At 37.8% G+C, this 19,040-nt stretch overlaps 1 non-coding gene across 1 annotated transcript; it reads left to right on the forward strand.

Annotated features, from left to right (window-relative positions):
- The first annotated feature begins 10,149 nt into the window (after positions 1-10,149).
- LOC129009086 (U6 spliceosomal RNA) lies at positions 10,150-10,252 on the forward strand. Its single transcript, XR_008492631.1, has one exon. It is a non-coding gene; the product is annotated as a U6 spliceosomal RNA (small nuclear RNA).
- Positions 10,253-19,040: the final 8,788 nt, after the last annotated feature.

Below are 19,040 nucleotides of genomic sequence, written 5' to 3' on the forward strand. Positions count from 1 at the left end.
ATTTAAAGCCACTTCACAGCCACTCTCTCAGTAGCCCTGAGCTGTTGGGTAGGAAAACTGGGAAGCTAACTCAGAGTTTCTGTTTCCATGTCCAGAACCAGCTGGTACAGAGAGTATGAGTTTTACAAGACCAACCTAAATTTGGAACCCACCTCTAGCATATTTAGCTTTTTGTAACCACTCTAAGTCAGTTCCTCAGTGTAAAATCTCCATACAAATATATTAGTCTTCGGAATAATGTTCGCCAAAATACGTCTACATCTTCATTCCTAGAACCTATGAATATGTTAACTTACATGGCAAAAGCAACTTTGCAGATGTTACTAAGGGAAGGATCTTGAGCTGGGAAGATCATTGTGAATTATTCTCTTGGGTCTGATATAATCACAAAGGTTCTTATAAGAATGGGGTAGGCAGGCCAGAGTCAGAAAAGAAGATGTGATAATGGAAGCAGAAATTGGAGTGATGCAAGGAAGGGGCATGAGCCAAAGAATGCAGGTGGAAAAGACAAGGAAACAAATCCTCCCTGGGGCTTCCTGAAGGAAAACGACTCCAGTGATACCTTAAGACTTCTGACTCCAGAGCTGTAAGATAATCAGTCTGTGCTGTTTTAAGCCACTAAGTTACAGCAACAACAGGAAACTAATACAGGACGTTTATAATCATGATAATGTTGATAATGACAGTCATAATTGATAATAATACTTCACATGGTATATATGTCCCAGGAATTTTTCTAAGTTTTATAGATGTATGTTTTACATATTATACACTATATATTATATATATTTATATTTTATACATTTGTATTTTACTTTGATACATATTTCATACTGTGTATATATGTATATATATTTATGCAATTCTCAGAACAATTTTCACAAAATAAACATTTTGCAGTTGAGGAAACAGGCGCGGAGAGGCTAAGTAACATTCTCAAGGCCACATAGCCAGGAATGGACAAAGCTGACATTTGAATCTCGTCAATTTATAAAGCACCTACAGAAGGCCTGGCCCATAGTGCTTCCCAATAAATGGAGGGCACTATTATTGTTATTACTACTACACGACATTTCTTCTAAATCTGTAAGAATGCTCATATTGCAGCAACGACTGGCTATGCTAAAGCTTTCTTCTCATGCTTACAGACACAGACTCCAGAGCTATGGGCCCTTCTAATCCCAGGCTCAGGTGAAACCAGTCCTGCCCTTTCTCTGTGAGGGCCCGCCCAGGATAGAGGGGATGTGGGAAGGTAGTTGTTCTCATCCTATGTCAGCTATTGTATTGCACTTGCATTCCTACCTCTGCATTCTTCCTCCTTCGGAAACCACAAATTACCCAGCAGAGTCCTAGTGACAGAATGATGGAACTGGGCTGGTGCCTGCAGCTGGGCTAAGTCAATAAAGGTGATAATGAACAGTAAGCAGAATTTGAAGAATGACTTGGAAAATTGCTGCTATTGATATTTCTGGCAGCCATCTGCTGTAAAACCAGACTGAAGTGGGTTGTTACACATGGCAAATCCCTTTGAGACAAATGATGGCAGTAATGATGAGAGTTCATATTTGTGCAACTTCTAAAAGTGTTTTAATATATATTACCTAATTTTAGTTCTCAAAAACCCAGTGACATAGGACCCGTTTCATAGATTAAAAAAAAAAAAAAAAAAAAAAGACACTCAGAGGGGTTAATTTCATTGACCCTGACTGCCTGGCTTTGTTGTGGCTGCAGAAATAAAGTAATTTTTGAATTTTTAAGTAAGGATATACTTTGGGTAACCTTTGTCAATGTGCTTGGCTTGGGACTGTATGGCCAGCAGATGTTCCCTTTACCCCTCACCAGTATAGAGGTCAGGATGGCTTTGGCTCCACTTCTGACAACCCCAGGTCAGAGCAGAACAGAGCTGTGTTTATTGGGAATTGTTCCTTCTCATAAAATTAGATACCAACATCCTACTCTACACCTTTAACCTCCTCTCACTGCTCAGCTTACTCATGCTGGCTCCAAGTTCATGTCCTCTGCTGCACACAGCTGTGGATGCCCTACACTGTTCACAGTTCCCCCACTGCTGGCTTTGTACCTCACCAGCTTCCAGACCTGTGTGCCACAGGTAGTGGATACATGATAAACATTTTTTGAATGACCAAATGGTCTGGAAGAAAAAGGCTCCAGAGACACAATTTTCTATTTATGATCCTGTTTAACGTTTTTATGGAGAGCTATTTTCAAATCACTGCCCCTTTGTTTTAGTCCTGATTTGTAAGTTTTATTTCAGTTACATAAGAAACTTGAATTAGTTATCAACCTCGTGATGCAGCCATGATGTTCATCCTTTTAAAATCTAGCTTATTATGAGAAGGAAATCGTAGCACTCAGCTTAGAAAACAAGCTCAGAAAAGGCAAGTTCAAGGTCATGCAATTAGTTATTGGTAGAGCCAGGATAGGAAATAATACATATTTCTTATACAAAAAAGAAACTACCTTCACAGATCATATACACATACATGATTTTGTTTAATCCTCAACAAGCCTGTGAAGCTTAGAAAGATTAAGTAACTTGTCTACAATACACAGTTCATAAGAGGAAGACAAAATGGGGGCTAGACTTGGGCCTTTGTGAGCTGAGTCTTGTTGGTTGGGGAACCAGCTCTCCTGACTTTTCGTCATACTTTTAATTATTTATAATTTGTTCTAGTTTCCCCCTACATCTTCAGTAATCACTCTTTAATTTACACATCCTGTTGTCGCAGAACCACTCTCTTACTGTTTTGTTAAAAATAAATATGATTTCTAGCTAGCTAATATGATTTTGAGCTACTTACCCCCTGCCCTGTATACTCAGAAGTTTAAAATAAATTGCTAAATTATTTCTCTGAGGTAATAAATAGGAAGAGTGAGGTTTTTTCTTCTCTTTTTTTTTCCTTGAGACAGAGTCTCACTCAGCCACCCAGGCTGGAGTGCAGTGGCCTGATCTTGGCTCACTGCAACCTCCGCCTGCCAGGTTCAGGTGATTCTCCCGTCTCAGCCTCCTGAGTAGCTGGGATTAAAGGCATCTGCCATCATGCCTGGCTAATTTTTGTATTTTAGTAGAGACAGGGTTTCACCATATTGGCCAGGCTGGTCTTGAATGAAAGAGCGAGTTTTATAACCTTCTATCAGAGTGTTGCTACACTTGTTATTACTTGCTAGTTTATCTGTCTGTTTTATAGATAACACTTTCATATATATTGCTCTCTTGGATCCTTGTAACAACCCTTAGAGGTAGGTATTGAATTATTATTTGTATTGTCCAGATAATAACACTGAGGTCCAAAGAACTTCACTGGCCAAGGTCACAGTGCCTGAGGTCATGATGCTAAGAAAGTGCAGGGCCAGGGCCTGCTATGCCAGAGTTCCACTCTCCATCCTTCCTTGTAATGCCTGTGTTTCCGCATTGACTCCTGATGCAGGTGTGTGCGAGGGAAGGCGGCAAGTGTACATTCTAGGTATGCAGAAATGGTATGTGCATGCCAGGAATATGCATCTTGGTGCCTCGATTTACCCCGATGCTGATAGAGGAGATGCTGTATTCTCCTTAAGCCTTTAGGAAACACCAAGCACAGTAATCCACAAAGGGTACTGGGTGGGTGGGTATATTCGTCACAGCTTGGGTTGTCATAACAAAATTCCACCGACTGGATAACTTAAACAACAGAAATGTATTTTCTTATAGTTCTGGAGGCTGGAAGTCCTAGATCAAAGTGTTAGCAAGTTTAATTTTTCCTGAGGCCTCTCTCCTTCACTTGAAGATGACTATCTTCTCATTGTGTCTTTACATGGTCTTTTCTCTGTGCATGTACAACACTTTTGTCTCTTCTTCTTATAAGGACATCAGTGCTAGCTCCAAATACAGGCACATTCAGTGTCAGGGCTCACCATATGAATTTTGAGGGGACACAAGTCATAACAGTGGCCACACATGGTTGAAATGCCTAAGGTTCAGAAAGAGTGCATCCTTCTTTGTCAATGCCTGTTTAAACATCTACAGCTGCCAAATTTATGGGCTTGGATGGGTTGTTTTTGAAGCCTCCAAGTCACTTTGCTTTTCCTCCCAAAATATTGTACTTAAAAGCATACTATTTTCAAATTGAAATGAGAGAGCAAGAAGAAAGAAATGCTGCCATAAATCTCCAAGCAAAGGAAAAAAATTAGTCTATGGAGAAATGAAAATAAGTAAACTGAGAATTCTCTCAGAGCTGGAAAAATCAATTGTTACCACATCATCCCTGACAGTGATTTAGTTGAGATCAATTCAGTTAAAGTTAATAACACCTGCATGAGTTCCACTGTAGCAGATTGTCAATTTTATTACTAGTCCTGTGAGCTATGGGTGCCAACTTCCAAGATGAATATAAATGAATGCTGGGATTTCAACCATAACAAGGGGATTTGTTAAAAAAAAAAAAAAATTCTCAAGTTCTTTAAACTGCTCAAGACAGTAGTCAGCTTCATGAGTCAAATTGCTCCCAGAGGCAGCTTATTCGAATCCACATGGAATGTACTGCTTCCCCAGAGGTTAAACAGACAGCACAGAAGGAGGCCGCATGGGCACTGTCTGACTTTGATGAACGATTCCAGCATGGTTTCACTGTCGTCTTCTTATTTTATTTTTGTAGTTTACTGAGGACACGTTCCAAGTGGCAGAACTTTTGTTGAGCCTATTTGGGCAGGTGTTTGAGTTGTGTTCTTGTACCCAAAGTTTAAGGCCAATGTTCCAGGTCAGGCTCCCACACATATGGGAAAAAGAAGGGTCCTAACTTTTATTCATTTCTTACTATACATAGACTACTAGTTGCTTAACAAAATTCTTACTCTCTTCTTCTTGGGAAACAGCTAGACTACACTTTCCAGCTTCCTTTGTAATTTAATTGTACGTAGGCCTGTAATTGAGTTTTAGCCAATGGGTTTTACTCGTAGAGTTGCCAGATAAAATACAGAGTACCCAGTTAAATTTAAGTTTTAGATAAACAAACATATTTCTAGTATAAATATGTCCCAAGTACTGCATGAGGCATGCTTATATTAAAAGAAATTGTGTTGTTTATACGGAATTCAAGTTTAACTGCACAAAGCACAGGATACCTGTACTGCATTTCTATTTGCTAAATCTGACAGTCCCAAATAGGAGTGAAAGTAACAGGCTCTACTCCCAGGCATGGCCCATGCAAACCTTCTCTATGTGCTCCCTCTCATCCTTCTCCATTTAACCTGGCTGAATGGAGACAATATTCAGGAAAACTTGGTAAGTCATATATTTGAAGTTGGGAGGACCACTATCAATCAGTTTGGGTTTCTTCTGGAATGGGATCCTTTAGTTTGGTGCATTCATGACTACACGAAGGACAGGCACCCACTAACTCATTCACTCTCTCTGTTCTATGAGCAAGAAAGAAACATCTACTGTACCTGAGTGATAAATGTTGGATTCTGTTTTCTTCAGCAGCTAGCCTACCCAGCTGATACATTTATGACAAGAACCACATGTATAAAGCAGCAATTAATCCTCCCCACAACTTCCTCAAGCTGGTATTGTCCTTGTTTTATCCATGGGGTTAATAAGGCCCAGAGATATGAAGCAACTCACCAATTTATCAATTGATTTATTATCAATTATCAATTTATCATTGATTTATTCTAAATATAATTATAAAACAGGTTACCTTTAGAGATTATTTGTGATTATTTATGAATTTGAATAAATATTCCTTATAATCTGTAAGTCTTCACATTTAAGTGAGCCTCAAATTTTATTTTTAAATTAATTATTTGATCTTATAGGACCATTCAAAAGACTCAAAAGGGAATATATTGAAAATCGATCTCACTGTTACCCCTATTCCCCAGCCAACCAACTTTCTATCTAGGAAGTGACATTTCTGGTGTGTGTGTGTGTGTGTGTGTGTGTATTTTCATAGTCTGTGCATATATAAACATTTACACACACACACACAGACACACACACTTCTATTTCAACCCAAATGATTGCATCCTATTGTGGAAGTAATGAAAAAAATCCGACTACATTAGAAAAAACAGAAGCTATTTATTCAGAGCTTGGAAATCAGTCACTATCATTGTGTTTGACAAAGGCTCAAAGGCAGGCAGGGCAGTGAGAAAACTTTATAGTGAAAAAAGGGTAAGGCTTCAGGTGTGCCCTGAATGGAGGCTGTTGACATGAGAAAGTTGGAGGTTAGCTAACTAGAGGCAGGGTATCATCTGTGATTGGTTTGGAGAGCATATTTGACCTACTCTGTTTGGTCCTAAGTTGGAAGTCAGGCTAAAAGTTTGGGAATCTGGTAGTCATTGAGCAAGCTATGACTGTTCTAGGACTATTGCTACAGAAATTGTGGTTTGGCTTTCTGGGATGAAGGTTGTAGGTAAGAGTTTTAATTGTCGTACGTAGTCTGGCCATTGTCTATTTGTATATTCAGTATCTTGCTATGCATATTATCTGGATGTTGATTTTTAAAAATTTTTATTAGGCAGTAATATTGACCTTGTTGGTGTATAATTATATCAATTTTAATACAAGGATTGATTCATGTAACTATTATCTCAATCAGGATACAGAACAGTTCTATCACCCAGAAAGAGTCCCTCTTGCTAGTATAAACAAACTATTACTGAATTTTCTAGCTCAACTACCTACTGAATCTGTTACACCATATGATGTCAGTATCAGTTTATTTCAGTTCAACAATGAACATATTTTTCTATCTGATAACATAGTTGTGATAAATGAAAAACATGTTACTAAATAGTACCAAATAGAGATAAAAATATTAAATGTGACTCTGGAAGCTTGAGAGGGGAAGAAGCTCTCGTGATCACTATAAAGGTGTGAGGGCTGAATGGGTGCAATCTGAGGAGAATCAAGTGCCTTCAAATATACATCTCATTGCATGAATATAAATAGATCTGTGTGATTCTGTTTATTTTGCAATGATATCAAAACTGTGTGTCATGCTTTGCTCTAATGATGGCATATGGAAGTTAAGGTAACATTTTTACCTTCTACAATTTACGTTACTGGAGAAGCTTACCAACCAACCAACTAACCAACCAATTAAACAGTGTGTTCAATGCTATGACAGATACAAGAAAACAGTGTACTGAATCTAGAAGATGGACACAAGTGGAGCAGGGAAGACTTTATCTAAACCAAGGAGATCCCCCACTCTTATCTCCTCATAGCAACTATAATTTGGCAATCATCCACAGATAAAAGTGCCATTGTGGGAACTTTGAAAGTCAGATAGGAGATTGTAAAACCTCCATGGAGCCCAAGACAGAGGAGGGCTGGCCAACTGTGGTTCTGGCTGTCACTAGCTATGGCCTTGTCCCCCTATAGACTCAGCTACATCCTTGTTAGGCCTTGGTCTTATCACTAGAATCATGTGGCAAAGGCTCTGGGAAAAGTCACACCCACCTGTGCCAAGGGAAACAGACCCCCTGTCCTCATTCCTGGCTGTAGATCCTGAAGCAGCCCTGTAACTTGGCTCCAGCTCCTCTCAGCTGTGATCTGAGAGCAATCCTGTCCACAGGGACCTGATGAGAAACACTCCTGTTCATTGCCCCAGGGACAGGCCAGCCCACCTTGATTCCACGGTAAATCTTGAAGTGGTCTTGCAACCTAGCACCATCTTCTTCCAGCTATACTCCAGGAGCAGTCCTGCCCACTCAGTGACCCTCTGGGAGACATGCTCATCTGTGCCTCCAGAGTCAGGCCTGCTGAATTTGGTCTGACTGTATATCTTGAAGCAGCCTTATTTTTCAGCTTCAGTCATACTTTGCCTCATTCCAGGGAGAGTTCTGCCTTCCAAGGAACCTGGCAAGAGGCATGCCCATTCATGTCCCTGGAAGTAGGCCTGTTGACTCTAGTCTCAGTTGTGGACCCTGATGCAGCCCTGTGCCTCAATTCCAACCCCTCTCAATCTGGAGCCAGTCCTGCCTGCCCAGAGATCTACCCAGTGACCCAGTAGGAGACCTTCCAGTGACTTGGAGGAAGCCACATTTATCCACAATAAGCTCTTTCAGCTGTGGATCCCACTGCAGAACAGGCTAAAGTGCTAATTCATCATGATCCTAAAGGCAATCCCATCACATGAGGACCCACCAGGAGAAAGTTTTTACCTATTGAAATAAGTTCTATAAAGACTGAAGGAGATATTTGTTCCTTCAAATGTACAGGCACCAACACAAGGCTACATGTACAATCCAGAATCAGGCAAGCATGACACCACCAAAGGAAACTAATAGAGCTTGAGAAACCAACCCCAAGGAAATGGTTAACTATGAGTTGGATGAAAAATAATTCGAAGTAGTCATGTTAAGGAAGCTCAATGAGATGCAAGAGAATACAGATAGAAAACAAAATCAGGGAAACAATGCATTAATAAAATGAGTAGTTTAATAAAGAAATAAAAAGTATAAAAACAACCAAACAAATCTTGAAGCAGAATGATAAAATGACAGAATAAAAAATACAATACAGATCTTTAGCAGCATAGTCAATCATGCAGAAGAAAGAACTAGTGAACTCAAGGCAGGACATTTGAAATTAGCCAATTAGAGAAACAAAAAGAAAAAAAAAACGAGTAAAAAAGTGAAGAAAGCATAAGAGACCTATGAGACACCATTAAGTGAATAAATTATGAGTTTTGGGAATTCGAGAAGAGAGAGAAAGGGGCAGAAACCTTATTTAAAGCTATAAACTTCCCAAATTTTGGAAGAGATACGGATATTCAGATTCATAAAGCTTAACCCAAGCCAATCAAGCTCAACCTAAAGAATAATACCCAAAGACACAGTTTAATTAAATTGTCAAAAGTGAAAGCTGGAAAAAGTTTGAAAGCGTCAAGAGAAGAAATCATCGCACACAATGGAACCCCCATAAGTCTATCAGCGAACTTCTTAGCATAAATTTTACAGGCCAGAAGGGAGTGGGTTGATATATTCAAAGTGCCAAAAGACTCAAACTAACTGCCAAGAATAATATATCTGGCAAAACTGTCATTCAAAAATAAAGGTGAGATAAAGATATTTCCAGATAAATAAGAGCTAATGGATTTTATCACTACTAGATTTGACTTACAAAAATGATACAGTTTTTTCAAGTTGAAATGAGTTTGCTTAGTAACAACATGAAACACAAGAAAGTGGAAAATTTACTGGTAAAGGTAAATATATAGTTAAAATCAGAATATTCTGATGCTGTAATGATAATATGTAAGTCACTTTTAACTCTAGAATAAAAGTTAAAAGGCCATAGTATTAACAATAACTATAGTTCCAATAATTTTTAATAGATACACAATATAAAAAGATGCAAAGTATGACATCGATAGCATAAAATGTGTGAGGGAGAAGAAAAAGTGAAGCTTTAAGTGCAGTTGAATTCAAGGTGTTATCAGTTTTAAATAGAATGTTATAACTATAAGATGTTTTATGTAAGGTCTATGCTGACTACAAAGAAAAAGAAACTTTGGTAGATACACAAAAGACAGAGGAAAGAAATGAAAGCATACCACCACAAAGTGTCAACAAATCACAAGGGAAGATAACAAGAGTGAAAGAAAGAAACAAAGACATTACAAAACAATCAGAAAACAGTTAAAAATGACAATAATAAATTATTTCTCTCAATAATTACGTTAAATGTAAATAAATTAAATTCTTTAATCAGAAGACACAGAGTGACTACACGGATTAAAAAGCAAGCTCCAACAATATACTGCCTACAAGAAACTCACTTTAGTCTTAAGAACACAAATAGGATGATAGCGAAGGGATAGAAAAAAAATATTTCATACAAATAAAAATGAGAGCAGGGGTACCTATTCTTATATAATTCAAAATAGACTTTAAATCAAAAGCTGTCATAAGAGACAAGGTCATTATATAATGATGAAGGCATCAATTTACTAAAAGGATACAATGGTAAATACATATACACCCAACTTGAAAACACTTAAATATATCAGGAAAATATTAACATAACTAAAGGAAGAAATAGACTATAATAGTAAGAATACAATAGTAGCAGATGTCAACATCCCACTTTCAACAATGAATGGATCATACAGACAGAAAATCCATAAGGAAATGGCAGTGCTCACATTGGCATCACATATATTAAAATTGAATGATACAGAGATTAGCATGGACCCTGAACAAAGATGACACGCAAACTCGTGAAGCATTCCACATTTTTTTTGACCATCAGAGAAATGCAAATCAAAACTACAGTGAGACATTATCTCACCCCAGTTAAAATTGCTTATATCCAAAGATAGGCAATAACAAATGCTGTCAAGAATGTGGAGAAAAGGGAACCGCTGTACATTGTTGGTGGGAAAGTAAATTACCACAACCACTATGAAGAATATTTCAGAGGTTCCTTAAAAAACTAAAAATAGAGATATCATACTATCCAGTCATCCCACTGCTAGGTATATACTCCAAGAAAGGAAATCAAGATATCAAAGAGATATCTGCACTCCCAAATTTGTTGTAGCTCTGTTCACAATAGCCAAGAATTGGAAGCAACCTAAGTGTCCATCAACAGATGCATGGATAAGGAAAATGTGGTACTTATACACAATGGAGTACTATTCAGCCATAAAAAGAATGAGATTCACTCATTTGCAACAACACAGATAGAACTAGAGGATATTACGTTAAATGAAACAAGCCAAGGACAGAAAAACATATTCTGCATGTTCTCACTTGTTTGTGGGATCTAAAAATCAAAACAATTGAATCCATGAAGATAGATAGTAGAAGGCTGATTACCAGAGGCTGAGAAGGGTAGTTGCGGGGTGGTGTATATGTGGGAGGAGGGGATGGTTAATGGGTATGAAAGTTAAAATTAGTGAATAAGGCCTAGTATCATATAGCACAACAGGGTGACTATAGTCAATAATAATTTAATTGTGTATTTTCAAATAACTAAAATATGCCAGGTGCAGTGGCTCACTCCTGTAATCTCAGCACTTTGGGAGGCTGAGGCTGGCAGATCACTTGAGGTCAGGAGTTCGAGACCAGCCTGGCCAACATGGCAAAATCCCATCTCTACTAAAAGTACAAAAATTAGCTGGGGTTGGTGGCACACACCTGTAGTCCCAGCTGCTCGGGAGGCTGAAGCAGGCAGATCACTTGAACCCAGGAGGTGGAGGTTGCAGTGAGCTGAGATTGCACCACTGCACTCCAGCCTGGGCAACAGAGTGAGACTGTCTCAAAAAATTAATTAACTAATTAAATAACTCAGTATAATTGGATTGTTTGTAACACAAAGAATGCTTGAGGGGATGGATACCCCATCTTCCATGATGTTAGTATTATGCAATGCATTAAGTGCATATATAAAAACATTTCATTTACCACATAAATATATATACCTACTATGTACTCATAAAAATTAAAAATTAAACCCAAATTATGATGAAAATAAAATATAAGGAAACAGCAGACTTGAATAACAATACAGGCTAAATGGGTCTAACAGATATACACAGAACATTCCATCTAACAGCAGCAGAGTACACATTTTTTTCAAGCACACATGAAAAAATTGTCCAGGATAGAGATCATCTGTTGGGACACAAAACAAATCTTAAAAAAGATAAGAAGATTAAAATCATGTCAAGTATTTTTTCTATCCACAATGGTATGAAACTAGAGATAAATATCAAAGAATCTTAGAACATTTACCAATATGTGGAAATTAAATAATACACTCTTGAACAACCAATGGGCCAAAGAAGAAATCAAAAGGGAAACAAAAATTATCTTGAGACAAATTAAGAGGGAACCACAACATATCAAAACTTAAGAGAAATGTGCAGAAATAAAATACTAGCAAGCTGTCTTCAACAGCACATTAAAAAGATCAAATGCCACAATCAAGTAGCATTCACTGCTAGGGTGTAAGGAAGTTTCAATATATGCAAATTGATCAATGTGACAGCACATAAACAGAACAAATTATAAAAATCATATAATTATCTCAATAGATGCAGAATAAGTACTTGACAAAATTCAACATCTTTTTTTATGATAAAAAAATTAGGTATAGAAAGACTGTACTTCACATAAGAAAGGTCATATATGACAAGCCCTTAGCTAACATCATGGTCAATGGTGAAAACTGAAAAGCTTTTTCTTTAAGATCAGGAACAAGATAAGGTTGCCCAGTCTCAGAACTTCTCTTCAACATAGTATTGGAAGTCTTAGCCAGAGCTAGCTTATAAAAGAAAAAAGAAATAAAAGGCATCCAAATCAGAAAGAAAGAAAGAAGCTAAATTATCTCTGTTTAAGATAACATAATTGTATGTACAGAAAACCCTAAAAACTCTACCAAAGCCTGTTAGAATTGATAAACAAATTTAGTAAAGTAGCAGAATACAAAATCAACATACAAATATCAGTTGCATTTCTATACAGTAACAACACACTATCCAAAAAAAGAAATTAAGAAAATAATTCAGTTTTCAGTAGAATTAAAAACAATAAGATATTTAGGAATAAGTTTAACCAAAGAAGTGAGATATATATAATATATACACTGAAAACTATGACATTGATGAAAGAAATTGAAGAAATCACAAATAAATGAAAAGATATCCCGCATTCGTGGAGTGGGATAAGTAATATTGTTAAAATGTGCATACTACTCAAAGCAAACCACAAATTCAATTCAATATAATATCTATAAAAATTCTGGTGAAGTTTTTCACAGAAATAGAAGAAAACAATTCTGAAATTCATATGGAATCGCAAAAGGCCATGAATAGCCAAAGTAGTCTTTTTTTTATTATTATTATTATACTTTAAGTTTTAGGGTACATGTGCACAATGTGCAGGTTAGTTACGTATGTATACATGTGCCATGCTGGTGCACTGCACCCACTAACTCGTCATCTGGCATTAGGTATGTCTCCCAATGCTATCCCTCCCCCCTCCCCCCACCCCACAACAGTCCCCAGAGTGTGAGGTTCCCCTTCCTGTGTCCATGTGTTCTCATTGTTCAATTCCCACCTATGAGTCAGAATATGCGGTGTTTGGTTTTTTGTTCTTGCGATAGTGTACTGAGAATGATGATTTCCAATTTCATCCATGTCCCTACAAAGGACATGAACTCATCATTTTTTATGGCTGCATAGTATTCCATGCTGTATATGTGCCACATTTTCTTAATCCAGTCTATCATTGTTGGACATTTGGGTTGGTTCCAAGTCTTTGCTATTGTGAATAATGCCGCAATAAACATACGTGTACATGTGTCTTTATTGCAGCATGATTTATAGTCCTTTGGGTATATACTCAGTAACGGGATGGCTGGGTCAAATGGTATTTCTAGTTCTAGATCCCTGAGGAATTGCCACACTGACTTCCACAATGGTTGAACTAGTTTACAGTCCCACCAACAGTGTAAAAGTGTTCCTATTTCTCCACTTCCTCTCCAGCACCTGTTGTTTCCTGACTTTTTAATGATTGCCATTCTAACTGTTGTGAGATGCTATCTCATTGTGGTTTTGATTTGCATTTCTCTGATGGCCAGTGATGGTGAGCATTTTTTCATGTGTCTTTTGGCTGCATAAATGTCTGCTTTTGAGAAGTGTCTGTTCATATCCTTCGCCCACTTTTTGATGGGGTTGTTTGTTTTTTTCTTGTAAATTTGTTGGAGTTCATTGTAGATTCTGGATATTAGCCCTTTGTCAGATGAGTAGGTTGTGAAAATTTTCTCCCATTTTGTAGGTTGCCTGTTCACTCTGATGGTAGTTTCTTTTGCTGTGCAGAACTATCTCATCTTTGACAAACCTGAGAAAAACAAGCAATGGGGAAAGGATTCTCTATTTAATAAATGGTGCTGGGAAAACTGGCTAGCCGTATGTAGAAAGCTGAAACTTGATCCCTTCCTTACACCTTATACAAAAATCAATTCAAGATGGATTAAAGACTTAAACGTTAGACCTAAAACCATAAAAACCCTAGAATAAAACCTAGGCATTACCATTCAGGACATAGGCATGGGCAAGGACTTCATGTCTAAAACACCAAAAGCAATGGCAACAAAAGCCAAAATTGACAAATGGGATCTAATTAAACTAAAGAGCTTCTGCACAGCAAAGTAGTCTTGAGAAAGAAGAGCAAAGCTGGAAGGCATCACACTATTTGATTTCAAAATCTACTACAAAGGCATAGTAATCAAACAGTATGGCACTGGCAGGAAAATAGATACACAGAATAACGAATAAACCCAGAAATTAACTCACACATATACAACATATGTGTGAGTTATAATATATGTAATATAATTTTTGACAAGGGTGCCAAGAATGCACAATGGGGAAAGGACAGTTTCTTCAATAAGTGGCATTGTGAAAACTGGATATCGACATGTAAAAGAGTGAAATTGGGTCCTTATCTTACACCATATACAAAAATTTACTAGAAATGGATTAAAGACTTAAACATGAGACCTGAAACTGTAAAACTTCTAGAAGAAAACACGGGAAAATCTGTTTGACATTGACCTTGGCAATGATTTTTTTTTTTTGGCTATAACACCCAAAGCACAGGCAACAAACACAAGGATACACAAATGGGAGCACATCAAACTAAAAAGCTTCTACATAGCAAATGAAATAATAAAATGAAAAGGCAATCTACAGATTGGGAGAAAATATTTGCACACTATCTGAACTATTAACCTCTTATCTGTTAAGAGATTAACATCCAAAATGTATAAAGAACTCATACAAATGAATAACAAAAAAGGTAACCTAATTAAAAAATTGCCGGCCGGGCGTGGTGGCTCACTCCTGTAATCCCAGCACTCTGGGAGGCAGGTGGATCATCTGAGGTCAGGAGTTGGAGACCAGCCTGACCTACATGGCAAAACCTTGTCTCTACTACAAATCCAAAATTAGCTGTGTGTGATGGCGGGTGCCTGTAATCCTAGTTACTGGAGAGGCTGAGGCAGGAGAATTACTTGAGCTCAGGAGGCTGAGGTTGCAGGGAGCCAAGATCGTGCCACTGCACTGCAGCCTGGTCGACAAGAGTGAAATGTTGTCTCAATAGTAATAATAATAATAATAATAATAAAATGATAAAAAATTGCCAAAGGACCAGAATAGGTGTTTTTACAAGGAAGACATACAAATGACCAAGAAGTATGTGAAAAGTGACTGAATGTTACTAATCTTCAGGGAAATGCATATCTCAACCACAGTGAGATTTCACCTTACGTTTGTTAGAATGTCTACTATCCAAAAAAAAAAAAGTCAAGGAGTGCTGGTGAGGGTGTGGAGAAAGGGAGCTCTTGTACACTGTTGGTGGGAATGTAAATTAGTACAGCCATTATGGAAAACAGTATTCTTCAAAAAATTAAAATGAGAACTAATCACAGGATCCAAGAATCCTTCTTTTAAGTATACATCCAAAGAAAATAAAATCAGTATCTGAAAGAGATACATACCCTCCATGTTTATTGCAGCATTATTCATAATAGCTGAGTAATGGAAACAACTTAAGTGTTCGTGAATGAATGAATGGATAAGGAAAATGTTGTATATACAATGGAACACTATTTAGCCTTAAAAAGAAGTCCTGATATTTTGACAATATGAATCAATTTCAAGGACGTTATACTAAGTGAAATAAGCCAGATACAGAAAGACTGCATGATCTTACTTAAATGTAGAATCTAAAACATTTGAACTAATAGAAGCAGAAAGGAGAATGGTGGTTTCCAGGGGATGCAGGGTGAGGAAAATGGGGAGATGTTTATAGAATCCAAACTTTCAGTTATAAGATGTATAAACTTTGGGGACCTAATGTATAGCATGGTGACTTTATTGTTTACTTGAAATTTGCTAATAGAGCAGATCTTAAGTGTCTTTTTCACCCTTCACCCACAAGTGGCAACTATGTGTGTTGAAGGATGTATTATTTAATTTGATTGTGGTAATCATTTCATAGTGTATACATACATATATCAAGTGTATATCTTGAATATATGCAAATTTTATCAGTTATACCTCACCAAAGCTAGAATATAATAAAGTTGTAGAAAAAAAATAGAATTTTGCCAAAGAGAAAAGTGGTGTGTGGAGAAAGATGTGCAAAGGATACCAGGAAAGGAAGTGTAGAATGTTCAACACAAAGCATAGAGTGAACAGGACTATCAGGCAGTATGTTAGGTGTTTTGCTAGTTAATGTTCTGGATGCTTTTTCCCCTTTGAAGGCCATAAAGATTTCAAACAGAAGATCACCATGACCATTGTGAAGCCATCTCTGACTTAGCCAGGCAGAGTTTCCTGTCCTCACTGAATGTTCTACAAACCTTTTCTGCAGCAACTATCTTACAGGGTTGTCTTTGTTTATAACCAGAAAGCAGAAGAGCACATGGGAATTGATGTCAGACATGCAAGAGTTTAAATGCCCATTCCAGCATTTAGTAGCCTTTGTTTCCTTGGGCAAACTACTTAATCTGCAGAATTTACTCATTGCCACACTGTAAAGTCAGTGAAGATGAAATGACATAATTAATGCAGAGTGCTTGACACTTAGTAGGGCTTCAGTAAATAGGAGCTATGCTGGTTTGCAATCTCATCTCCCTAGCTGACTAAATTCTTTGGGGCAAGTACAGACTCATTGCATATTAGTAGCCCACCTCTATCAAGTATCTGTTACAAAGGATGTGCTCAGTAGTATTTGTGGAATGACTCCATAAATCAGATTCAGAGTTTAGAAAGATCAATTTTGGCTTTGGTTAATAGATATTGGGGATGTAACTTTAGAAGTTAGTTTACCCAGCAAAAAAAGAATCATACTTTATTTTAAGCAAAAAGACTAGTTTGTTAATTTTATGTGTCAACTTGGCTAAGCTATGATGCCCAGATACTTAGTCAGATACAAGTCTAGAAGTTGCTGTGAAGAAATTTTTTAGATGTGATTAATATTTAATCAGTAGATATTGAATAAAGCAGATTATCCTTCATAATGTGGGTGGACCTCACCCCATTAGTTGAAGGTGTTAAAAGAAAAAGACTGAGGTCCCCCAAGGAAGAAGACAATCTGCCTCTAGACCACCTTCAGACTTGAGCTGCAACATCAAGTCTTCTTTGGGTCTCCAGCCCATCTACCTGCCCTGCATATTTTAGACTTGCTAGCCCACACAATCACATGAGCCAATTCCTTAAAATAAATATTTCTCTCTGTATATATGCACATCATCTATGTATATCCTACTGGTTCTGTTCCTCTGAATAAATCTGGCTAATGCAGATATTATTACCCCATTTACAGATGAGGAAACTGAAGCTTTGGATCCCTTTTCTAATAAAGAGTAGAGCTTATATCTCAAAATTTTTTCTTTCTGATTTCAAATCTGGGTCATATCACTGATTTTTGTATGATGCTCCCTTCCCTCCTCCAATTATTTTTGGAAGAAAAAGAAGAGAGAAGTTAATAAAGGAACATTATGAAGGGAAGAGGCCGGCAGGACTCATTCTCTGGACCAGACTGAAGACAGACGAAAATCGGCAAGCAGCGCTGAAGGAAGCTTCCAGTTGCCCTTGCTGCTTATCTGTACGAGATGCTCCCACCAGTGCTGATATGGTTTGGCTCTGTGTCTCCATCCAAATCTCATCTCAAATTGTAATCCCCACGTGTTGGGGGCAGACTTCCCTTTTGCTGTTCTCGTGATCGTGGGTGAGTTCTCATAAGATCTGGTTGTTTAAAAGTGTGTGGCACTTCCTCCTTCGTCCTCTCTCTCCAGCTCCACCATGGTTAAGACATGCTTGCTTCACCTTTGCCTTCTGCTGTGATTGAAAGTTTCCTGCAGTATCCCAATCGTGCTTTCTGTTAAGCCTGCAGAACTGTGAGTCATTTGAACCTTCTTTATTCATAAATTACCCAGTCTCAGGTAGTTCTTTATAGCAGTGTGAAAATGGATTAATACACACTCCATGACAGTTTACAAACGTCATGTCAATGCCCAAAAATTACTACCCATTTCCATGGCAACAACCAGAAGTTACCATACATTTTCCACCAATTTCTGAATATCCTGCCCCTTTATTTGCATGTCATCAAACGTGTTTTAAATACAGCTGCCAACCACCCATAGGCTGCTACTCTCAGCACACTGCCTATGGATTAACCCTGCTCTACAAGGAGCAGTCACAGAGCTGTAACACTGCCACTTCAATAAAGCTGCTTTCTTCCACCACCTGCTCACTGTCGAATTACTTCCTAAACAAAGCCAAGAACTTGCCTTGCATTGTTAGTAGAGAAGGGGAAAGAATCATGAGGTGAAAGAAAAAGGATAGGGAGTACAGACAGCCTTAAAATGAGCAACCTCAGTTTCATAAGATGTCAAAGTCATCTGCCTGGCTTTCTAGGTTGACTACAATTTGACATGTCCATTGCTATAGAATCACATTGCATAGAAATCCATAGGTCCTCTTTAATCCTATCAGACATATCTCCTTCCAGCCCACATTCTAGTTTTTCCCCATTACAGCACCTTGCTTATTTTCTTTATGTTGTTTATAATGACTTCTTATGATCTTACTTAATTGTTTGGTTTATCTGTTTTATTGTCTTCCTCCCCAGCAAAATGTACATTCCATGAAGGCAGGAATCTTTTCTATTTTCACCCACTGCTTATCTTCAGCATCTAGCACATTGCAGAAGCTGAGTGAATGAATGCTGTGTTCATCCTTATTTTCCTATCTTCAACTCCTGCTTTTTTCATTCCCTTCCTAATCTTACCCATTCTTCAAAACCCACCCTAAGCTCCCATATCTCTCAAAGCCTTCCTTGATTATGCTCTGTACCAGCCACACCTGCCTTCTTTTGGTGCCTGCAGCCATTGCTCTTCATGATTCTGAGCTTTTATTAACACTCTTCCCTTTACCTGGAATGCTCTCCAGCTTCTGTCCTCTCCTTGTTAAGCTGAATCAACTTGAACATCCCTTCTTTTCCCGGAA

This window comes from Pongo pygmaeus, chromosome 9, assembly GCF_028885625.2.
Source record: "Pongo pygmaeus isolate AG05252 chromosome 9, NHGRI_mPonPyg2-v2.0_pri, whole genome shotgun sequence".
In the NCBI taxonomy this organism is placed as follows: Eukaryota; Metazoa; Chordata; class Mammalia; order Primates; family Hominidae; genus Pongo; species Pongo pygmaeus.